Source organism: Trachypithecus francoisi, unplaced genomic scaffold (assembly GCF_009764315.1).
Source record: "Trachypithecus francoisi isolate TF-2019V2 unplaced genomic scaffold, Tfra_2.0 Contig00084, whole genome shotgun sequence".
Classification (NCBI taxonomy): Eukaryota; Metazoa; Chordata; class Mammalia; order Primates; family Cercopithecidae; genus Trachypithecus; species Trachypithecus francoisi.
The window spans coordinates 879,725-891,152 of NW_022680469.1; positions in this window are offsets into that span (position 1 = coordinate 879,725).

The window sequence follows — 11,428 nt, forward strand, 5'->3', positions numbered from 1 at the left end:
TTTGGAATGAAGGATAACTTGCTTCTACATTCTAGCCAAGCCAAGTTAGGGTGTAACTTAACTAGCCAAGTTAGATGCAGGCAGTGAACTATATAGAGTCTGCTGTTAAGTATATTTTTGTTAGATTATATAACTCTATTTTGCCAGCACAAAGCAGACCCTAAACTAGTCGCCCACTGGAAGGCCAGTTCTGGGGTTTTCATGAATTGGAAATTAATGTGCTTAGTTTGTGGGCCATCCTGGAGACCATGTGACTCTACTTTGCCTGGGATGAATCAAGGAATAAGTGAAAATTTATAGAGGTTGATTAGCTTGGGTCAGGACCTGTTAGGGGCTAAAGTAAAAACTTGGCCCAAGACCTTGGCCCAGGACTAATCAGAGGCTGAGGTGTTAATTCATATATGGTCAATTCACAGTCCAAGAAAAGGGAACTGCCCACCGAAACTAGTAAAGCCCACTGTGTTCATGCAAACAAAAGGGAAAGGCACTTTTTACTGAGAGGCCCCTGATTATACAAAGGGTAAAGTCATCATAATGCCAGGTCTTGTTCCCTATCTGAGTGAACTGAAGGTTGGGCAAATTTTTATCCAGTTGGAATGGCGGTACTTTTATTCTGCAGCTGCACGCATGTCTCCAGGCAAAACACCCTGTGTTATTTTCCTTATCAGTGCCCACAGGTTGATTTACATTCCAGGCTGCTTTTTCTGTGATGTGGGGATGAGGCATTGTCCCATGAGTTGGGGGCTCTCTGAGGACCCTTCCCTTGCTACCTGCCTAACACAAGCTAACTAACTCGTTTCAGTCCCTGCTCAGTAGTAGACACCATAACTGCTGTTAGGGAAATTGGGTCTTGATCTTTTTGGCTACTTCTTGGTAGAAAGTAGTGTTGTATAGGGAACAGCAGCTCCTGGGTCCAGTTTAAGCGTCCTCAGAAGAGAGGCGCATCCATACATGGTTTCACTTGCATTATCCTTTGGAGCTCAATAGCTTTTAGGCGAGAGACAACAATTCAAGTTATAGTTAAGTATGCAAGCTCCAAACATTAAGAGAAAACATATAATAAAAAGAGATCCTAGTAAAGGAGCTAACCAGGTCCAAAATGAAGACTGGAATCCATTCACAAGGGATTGTAGCCAACTGGAAACAGGGTTTTATTTCATTCTTAATTTGTTAATAATTGTAATTTGTTTTTGATGCACCTGTAAATTTTTGTTTTCCTGACTGGAAATGTTAACCCAGAAACAGTATGTTTTATTTAAGACTGTGTTATGCCCAGACCGTTAGTTCCCTGAAAAAGACCACCAGAGTCCAGAGTCAAAGCCAAGCGGCAAGGATCTTTAATGCAAGTTCGAACTTGGTCCCTCCGTTCCACAACATACAGGAGGGCCCTGAACAATGCGTGCGCTTGCCTTTTACAGCCTAATGTAAACAGGACTTGTAAAGTTGCAGAGGAACGAGGGAATTCTCTAGGTTACAGCATTACAATTGGTTAACATTTTAAGTTTATACAGTTAGCAGTTTTTTTATTGGTTCCCGTGCTCTCACAAACGGCTGTGTTCTTATCGGGGATTTTCCAGGTGGTGTCCTTCTAAAGTTGAGATATATGGTAGTCTTTGAATTGAAAGATATATGGTAGGGAGACATATGGTGGGATGAGCCCAGGAAGTTGAGGGATATATGGAGGGGAGACATATGGTGGGATATGTTTATACTGGGCTCAGGAAGTTGAGAGATATATGGCAAGCACTAGTAATTAGAACAGAAAAAGAACAAGACAGGGACTTTCACATTGCTTGTCTATACAACATCTGAAATCTATAGATAACATTATCGGTTAGGTCCGGCGTCAACTTTTAACTAGGCTCAAGGCGCCGCCCGGGCTGTCTGCCTGTAGGGTCAACTTCTAACTAGGCTCAAGGCGCCGCCCGGGCTGCCTGCCTGTAGGGTCAACTTCTAACTAGGCTCAAGGTGCCGCCCGGGCTGCCTGCCTGTAGATTTCATTTGGTCTCTTTCAACTGCACAGGTGCCCCCTACTTTGGTCACAAGGATGTTAAGAGTTTGTTTATTTTGCTTTACACTGAGTCTAAAAAATTTAGGGATTGTTGTTGGGCTTCTATGGCTGCTACAGTTGCTTTCCACCCTTGTTGCACCATGACAGAAATGTTAGGAACTGATATTTCAAAAAGGACATATCACCAAACTAAAATAGTCCTCTGGCTATTGCATGTCCTACTTCTGTTTTGTTTTTTTAATTAAATCAGATAGTCACATGCATGTCCTTTTCAGTTTTCTATTTTAATTAAATTTTCATATGATAGCATGAGGATAAGTCATCTTTAGTTTTGCTATGTGTAAGAGAATGCACTCTCTCTAAAAATCAAATCAAATCAATCAATCAATCAATCAATCTCACATTGGGGATTTCACCCGACAATGCTACCATGATAGAGGGGTTTGAAAATAACAGAGTGGAAATCGCTACCACTATAGTGCATGTTCCTTTTCAGTGCCTGGAGAGGATTAAGTGTAGCCAGCAGCCAAAATTAAAGCAAAGCCTCATTCTCTGGAGAGATGGTTCTATACTGTGGTTTAGGGAGGTTTTAGGTGGAATTAGTTCAGGCCTTTAAGGTCATCTTCCCTACATTTAATGGGCGTATTCTCAGGATAAGTATATTTATACTACTGTAAGCATCCATGGTGCCATTTTGAATTTTACGTGTTGGATGGAAGTTTTTTTTTTTTTTTTTTTTTTTTTTTGCAAATAGATTTTAAAGATTATGAACACAATATGTCCTGGCCAGTATCTCAGATAACCCTTCTTACAGGGGTTACTGGTCCAGACATCCCCTGTCCATTCACAAATTTGCAGACTACCATTATTAAATATTATAGAATTATATTAAATATTATACAAAAATTATACAAATATCAACTCTCTGGAATTTCATGTGTGGGCAAGTTTTGGAAAGACTACATGTTATTTATTACCTGATAATACAGTTGGCAGGGGGTGGCATTTTTGCCCAAGGTAGCAATTCCCACTGAAAATTCCACCTGGGAGGTTTGGCTAGATTGTTAGAGAAATTTCCATAATCTCTCCCAATGTTTGCTACCACCCTTGTTTCTTCTTAGTCTATTGATCACTGTGCTTTTAGCAATTGTAAGCATAGTGTCACAATACTAAGTTTCCAAAGTCTGGTATCTTTCCTCTGCTCTTAAAGCAGAGGGAGGTTTTTTTTTTTTTTTTTTGAGACGGAGTCTCGCTCTGTCACCCAGGCTGGAGTGCAGTGGCGCGATCTTGGCTCACTGCAAGCTCCGTCTCCTGGGTTTACGCCATTCTCCTGCCTCAGCCTCCCGAGTAGCTGGGACTACAGGCGCTCGCCACTTCGCCCGGCTAGTTTTTTGTATTTTTTAGTAGAGACGGCGTTTCACCGTGTTAGCCAGGATGGTCTCGATCTCCTGACCTCGTGATCCGCCCGCCTCGGCCTCCCAAAGTGCTGGGATTACAGGCTTGAGCCACCGCGCCCGGCCGGTATTATTTTTTTAATTAACTTTAACTAGCTTAAGAATGTGAGTTTTACCTTTGGGGTGTGTGTCTTTTTGAGTGGAGTTAAAAATGCTTTCATAAAATGTTTTATTTATACCTATAAAATTCTTAATGGTTAAATATAAAGCTAACAGAGGAAACATTAAGCTAGTGAGTCCCAGATTATTAAAGAGTTCTTTGGTGTTATTAAACTGAGAAAATGATGAAGGGCAAGCCCAGCAATCAGCCTTGTTGGCAATGGCTGATATTGTATGGTCCAAAGGATGTGAGGCATTACTACATCTAACAGTGAATGTTAATAAACTTAATAGTAACAAAATCTTCATGTTTATTTTTATGTGTGACTACTACACCTGCTATAAGAATAATGACTACACAAAAGATTATGGCAATTGAGACTCTCTGTCTGATACTTCATTTAGAAGGTACCATAGTATATAGTCCTATTGCAAAAAGCAAAGTAAGCACCACAATTTCTGTAAGTGTGATGTAATATATTCCTATTTAAAAAATTAATTATATGGGTATATAATTTCCTCTTGGGGCTCTTAATGGTTACAAATATAATCGTACGGATTGGTAAAATCTTACTGTAAGTATACATTAAAGGAAAGTTTTAGTATTGGACAACTCAAGAAAAAGGTAGAAATGACTAAATGTATCTGGTAAGGTAAGGGTGGTTTTGAGCTGAAAAGAAGTTCTTAGTAACTTAATTATTTTTTGTAATTTTTGTTTGAAATTTCTGGCTTTTTGAAACTACCATTTGGAATGCTTTTTTGGGCTGTCAGGGGTCACTTCCTCTGTATTCCAAGACATTATTCCAGTGTGATCAATCTATGAGCTGAATCCCACAATCTTCACCACTGAGCAAGTGTGGAGAAAGATGGTGTAAGGTCCCTATCAGTTGGGACAGAGAGTGAAAAGAAGGGAAAAGCCTTTATAAGTATCAACTCTCTGAGTTGAACAGAGGTGGCACCAGTTTTAGGGATTTTACTTTTCATAGCTTTTTAAATTTCTGCTAGAAGGGGGACAGGGAGATTACATATTTAAAAATATAGAAGTTTCTTGATATAAAGTTATTGGTAAGGAAAGGCCGTCCATACACTATTTTAAAAGGGCTCCACCCGAACCTTAAATGAGTGAGGGTTCTTTCTCCACACTAAGACTACAGGAAGGAGAACAATTCAGGGGAAATGACTTTTTTAAGAAAAGTTTTCTCATTATTCTAAGGAATAATGTCTTGGAATGCGGAGGGAATAACCCCTGACCAACCAATAAAGCATTCCAAATACTAAAAAGTCTTTTAATGATATCATGTTTTCTTTATCTTTCCTGAATACTGGTCTGCAAGCACAATGAAGGTCATATTGTGGCCAGACACAGTGGCTCACGCCCGTGCCTTTGGAAGTCTCAGCCGGGCGGATCATGAGATCAAGAGATTGAGACCATCCTGGACAACACGGTGAAACCCCATCTCTATTGAAAATACAAAAATTACTGGGTGTGGTGGCATAAGCCTGTAGTCCTAGCTACTTGGGAGGCTTAGGTTGGAGAATCACTTGAAACCTTCGGGAAGTGGAAGTTCCAGTGAGCTGAGATGGTGCCAGCACACTCCAGCCTGGGCTACAGAGTAAGACTCTGTCTAAAAAAAAAAAAAAGGTCATATTGCAGACTTAGTGCTTTTGAGAACCTCAGGGTAACACGCACCTTAAATGAGGGGCCATTGTCACTTTGGAAGTACTTAGATAGTCCAAAGTATGAAATTATTTTATTGACTAGTTCATTTATCACCTTAGAGGCCTTTTCGGTTACACATGGAAATGCTCCTACCTGGTTAGTGAAGGTATCCACCCACCCCAGGAGGTACTGAATCTCCTTTATCTTTGGCATATGGGTAAAAGCCATTTGGCAGTTATCCCTTAGGCAACTTCTCATTTTTTGAGTTGTGCGGGTGGGGGGAACAAGTTGATTGTTGAAGGGATTGTTTTTGAGGCAAGTATCACAAGCATTAACAACCTGTTTGTTTTTGGTAGATTTTTACCTGAGGACAATCTCTGGGCAAGTTATGTTTTATCATTTCCTAACTGAGAATATAAGCCTTATGTTCCCAAATTATGAAGGGAGTTTTAGCTACTTGAGTTTCTTTCATAAGGTGTTACTAACAGCAGCTATTTTACTGTACCCAAGTATCCACAATCTGGAAAATCGTAATGTCCCAAAATTCTTTTAGCTGTTTCATTGTTTGGGGAAGGAGAAAAAACTACATAGGCCTACTAGTCTTTTTTCCCTAATATTTTGTTCCCTTCTGACAAAATTCGATCTAAGTACCTTAGATTTTACTGAAGTCTGTCAGAGCTAAGGTTTAGATTTAGAAATTTTGTATTTTGTATATGTTAGAAAATTAAGGAACCTTAATGCCTTCTTAATAAACACTCACAGTTGGAGCACAGAGGAAAATATTATTTACATATTGTGAAACTTTAACCTAAGGATAATAGAACTTAGAAAAGTCTTTTGATAATGCTTCCCCAAACAAGTGGGGGTTGTCTCAAAATCCTTGATGCAGTACTGTCCATGTTAACTGGGTAGACTGGTTGCAGGTATCCTCCAAAGTAAACAAGCATGGGATGTCAGTGTGCAATGGTATGCAGAAAAAAGTCTTCTTAAGGTCTAAAATTGTGACCCATTTAGTTCCCTCAGGTATTTGAGTTAGCAAAGTATAAGAATTAGAAACTATCATATAGATAGAAACTACAGCTTTATTAATGAGATGAAGTCCTAAACTAGCCTTCATTCTCCACTGGGTTTCTGTATCTAATATTGGGATGTTGCAAGAGCTGTTGCAAGGTCTGAGAAGGTACTGTGATTTTAAATTATTAATAATGGCTTCTAGTTCTTTTCTAACTTCTGACTATAGAAGGATACTGCTTCTGCTTAGGAAAAGAAGTGATGACCTTCAGTGAATGCAGACTGGAGTGGCTGTAGCCAAGTCTATTAAGGGAAACATTGCTTTTTACTAAAAAGAGACAGAGTCTGTGCTGGAGCTATCAATATGGTGGCTTCCACACAAGCTAGAATATCTCTACATATTAAAGGAGTCAGACTCTCAGATACAATTAAAAAGACATGAGTAAATAGCAAGTCTCCCCAACCATAACTAAGAGACTGTGACAAATATCAGGTTAAGACCTTTCCAGAGATGCCTACCAGGGTTGTGACACGAGAAAAGGGGAGGGTTGGATTGACAAGGAGAGCAAAGAGGCTGGCTCCTGATTTCAGGTTACAAAAGTCTACCTTTCTCTCTTTTACTTCCCAAATTACCCAGAGCTCCTGGAGAATGATGGCAGTTTGAGCCACTAAAGCTGGGAAATTGAGCACTGGGACCTTGTAATCCTGCTGAATTATTTGGGAGACTGGGTCTGGACCTTGTGAGCTACATATCCCAGGACAATTTGACTTCCAGTGGCCTTTACTACTGGCTGGACAGGGTTGAGGTGGCTTCTTCCTGCTATCTGGAAAATCCATTTTGAAGTGCCCTCGTTTGCCACATTGGTAGCAGTTAGAAGATGTAACTCAGGGATTCTGAATTTTATATTCCTGTAATGTGGCCACTAGAGCCTCTGTTTTTGTTGTTGTCGTTGTTGTATTTTCTCACTTTCTCCTGGGCCTCCTCCCAGTCTCCATTGTATGAGACCAAAGGTCTAGAGAGCTACCTGGGCCTGTGGCCAGTTTCTTCAACCTCCTTTTGATATAAGAAGCTGGTTGTATAATGAACTTTTTTTTTTTAAATTAACTGTCCCTCAACTAAATTAGGAGATAGATAGGTGTGTTTTACTAATGCCTCTCTCAGCCTTTCTATAAAGGCTAAGGAGTTTTTCATCTGATTTTTTGATTTACATGAAGAGCTTATATTAATAAGAGGTTTGATCCTGCAAGGCCTTTTCAAGCCTTCCAGTATGCACATCAGAAAATTCTTTTCCATTCATTTACAGAATTATTGGGATTCCAATTGGGATTTTCAAGGGGCATTGCCTCCCTTCATATTTGGAATGAAGATTTTGCTACCTGCTTACTCTCCTGTTTTGTGCTCTCCCATCTGCTAGATTTTTCCATTGCAAACTTTTAGACTAACTCTAGGGGATGTACTGTTCATCTCCAAATGTTTCTGCTGCCTGTAAGCCTGCCTGCTTTTCTGCAATGCTTAGGTTTGACTTAAAAGTATTATAGTATCTTTCTAATAAGATTAAACACGGGTTGAATTTTGGCAAGTCCTCTACATATCTATCAGTTTCATTAGAAAACTTGCCCAGGTTCCCCTTTATCTATAATCCTTCAATAAGAATGGAACTCAAATCCTAACAGCATTATGGCCATGTGACATTTGGCAGGAGTGAAAGAGGGAATTTCTTGAGTGACACAACTAGGTCAGCTAATAATTTGGCTATTACGATCCCAGAATAAGTGGCAAAGGGCACCCTGAAGTTCCATCTGCGGGTTCCCTGAGGGTTTATCTCTTTGACTTTGGGGAACTGTCCTTTCTAGGCTTCCCTTACATGGTTGAAAAAAGGTCAGGGTTAACTGTACAATGATTACAAACATTTGAGTTGTCTCACAGGACAAAGAAAGCCTGTACATAGGGAAGCTCATACCATTTTCCCTACCACCTACAGAAAATATCTAGTTGTTAAGTAATATAGAAATCAAGACTTCCTTTAGAAGGCTAGGTTTATTCATTTTGAATATGGTAATAAGACCATCCCTTATGGGCAACAGAGTATAAGCCATTTTCTTTTCAGGGTTTTAGGTCCAAAGGAGTTTTAGGGATTCAGAAAGCAGTGAAGGGGAGCACAGACTGCAAATAGTTTATTACCCATCTAAAAAAAGAGGAAAAAACAATGATTTATCAATACTCTTCCTTCTACTGGTGTCACCCAGAGTGAAGAAACAAAGAAAGGGCATTTCCCTTCTCCTCCTTCCCCCTCTCCTGTAGGTCCTCATGACAGTCATAAATGCTATACCATGAATGCAAGTGTGACTTTCACCCAAGGTCCCAGGTGAGCTGGTAGGCAGGACTTGTCACAAGACCTTAATTTTCTGCCCTACTGGATTCTTAGACCCACTTAGCCCAAAAGGCTTCCAAGGTTCCCCACAGGCCTGGAAGAGATAATGCAGTATTTGGACTTTGGCAATACTTTTTAACGAAGGGAGTGTTTTAATACCATCTCTGACTTCCCTTGCTATGGTACTGGTTAAAAATCAGAATCCCACAAAATAGGATGGACTAACTTCCAAACAAAATTTCTTTTATGTCTAAATCCCAAAGTAATCGAATGCAGAATGGGTGCTTTAAAAAAAGCATACAAATTAAATGGCTTCCCTTCCATTGATGAGATCACTATGGAAGCAAAGTCTGTCTTATCCGATTGGCTTTCTCTTGGTTGTTAAAAGTGGAGTTTTCCTGTCTACAAATAGGACATGTGCCTAATTACTGATAGATAAAAGTAAAAGGGGCTGGACATAATGGCTCATGCCTGTAATCCCAGCACTTTGGGAGGTCAAGTCTGGTGGATAACCTGAGGTCCAGCATTTGACATTAGCCTGACCAGCATGGAGAAAGCCCATCTCTACTAAAAATACAAACAAAATTAGCCAGGTGTGGTGGTGCATGTATGTAACCCCAGCTACTCAGGAAGCTGAGGCAGAAAAATCACTTAAACCTGGAGGTGAAGTTTGCGGTAAGCCAAGATCGCATCACTGCACCCAGACTGGGTAACAAAAGTGAAATCTCATCTCAAAGAAAAAAAAAAAAAGAATGAATGAAAAAAAGTAAAAGGAAAAACAAATTGGGAAACTAGACATTTGTGGTAGAGGGCTGACAAGGCTCCACATGGAGAAAAATTTCAGTCCACTAGGTGGTGATGTAGGGTTACATATGTTAGATAAAACTTTGACTCCAAATTATTTTCAGGAAAAGTTAGAAAGAGAGGTTTGGGGTTTGACAGGCTTTCCCCATGGCATGCTCCCCAGAATAACAAAATTAATTTATCTCATACAGAAACTTTAGATTCATTGGATTGTGCTGGAAGCATCCTCCCAGAATAAGAAAATTAATTTATCTCACATAGAATCTTTAGATTCATTGGATTATGCTGGACTGTTACACAGAATAAAAAACAATCTGAATTGAGAAAAAAATATTCACTCAGGAAGAAATATTATCCCATATGGTGCCATGAGTGTCTATTATCAAGGGATACAAGGGTCCTTATTAGATAAGAATTTAGACTGAAATTTGAATTCCCTTTATTTCTAGGAAACCACAAAAATAACAATTTTTTAAATGACATTTGTAACTACTAAGACACTGACTAATTCTACCCAGCAGGATTATATTCTTAGGTTGCAAAAACACAACATTGAATACAAAATAGGGATTAGAGACAAGATATCCATGAGAAAAAACAATATGCGATGGGAAAAGACTGTTAAGTTTTTTTGCTGACACCCTGATGGGCTGTTGGGAACTGGATGTTAGTTCAAAGACCCTCAGGTAACGCTAAGATAACAGCTCCAGCTGGAAATCTTCAGTTGGCCTAGGACCTCCTTTCAATCCCACATGATGGCTATACCCTCTGTGAAAGGAAACTGGATTGGAATAGACAAGAAGTCTCAGAAATGAAAGTAAAGGGTTAAAGTTAAAAGTATGCTTTTACTCAACTTTTTGATGAATTCTTTTCTTCTCAATGAATGTATAAAAACATGCTGCAGTCTCGCCAACGCACCAAGATGTAGCAGTCATTGTTTCAGATAACTGTCAGTTTTTTCTTTAAATCCAAGACAACAAAGGAGTGCAGGCACAAGGATGAGGTAGAAGCAAAAGTTTAATAAGCAAAAAGAGAAAACTTTCTGTGAGCAGTGGCTAACACCTGTATTGATTTCCAATTATGAAGCCAGTTCTAGGGTTTTTATAGACCAGAAACGATAAGGAATGTCTTAGTCTCCAGTATGTCTTGGATAACAGCTTGGCCTGGGACCCTGGTCTGAAACCAGTCGGAAAGCTTGGTCCAGGACAATCAGGGTCTAAAGTAATAATTCAGAGGCCAGAATCACTGTCCACAAAAGAAAATAAAACTACCCAGTGGAAACTGCTGGAGCTCATCATGCCCGTGTCCACAAAAAGAGAGATAAAATAGATGTCCTAGGATCATGCTGACTTCACAAAAATAGAAGGGATTTTATGCCATGTCTTCTTCACTATCTTAGTGAGCCTAAAGTTTGCATAAGTTCTTATCCAAATGGGCCAGAAGTTCTGTTTTTCTGTGCCAGCCACAAGCTTGTCTCCAGGCACAACACTCTGTGCTAGTTTTTCTTTTTTTTCTTGTCTTTTTTTTTTTTTTTAAACGGAGTCTCACTCTGTGGCCCAGGCTGGAGTGCAGTGGCCTGATCTCGGCTCACTGCAAGCTCTGCCTCCCGGGTTCATGCCATTCTCCTGCCTCAGCCTCCCAAGTAGCTGGGACTACAGGCGCCCACCACCACACCCAGCTAATTTGTTTTTGTATTTTTAGTAGAGACAGGGTTTCACGGGGTTAGCCAGGATAGTCTCGATCTCCTGAGCTGATGATTCGCCTGCCTCGGACTTGTGCTAGTTTTCTTATCTGTGCCCGCAGCTTGATTTTTTTCCAGGCTGCTTTTTTTGTTGCTGTTGTTGTTGTTGTTGTTTGTGACATAGAGTCTAGCTCTGTCTCCAGGCTGGAGTGCAGCGGCCTGATTCTCAGCTCACTGAAATCTCCAACTCCCTAGTTCAAGCGATTCTCCTTCCTCAGCTTCCCCAGTAGCTAGGATTACAGGCACCTTACGATACGCCCACCTAATTTTTATATG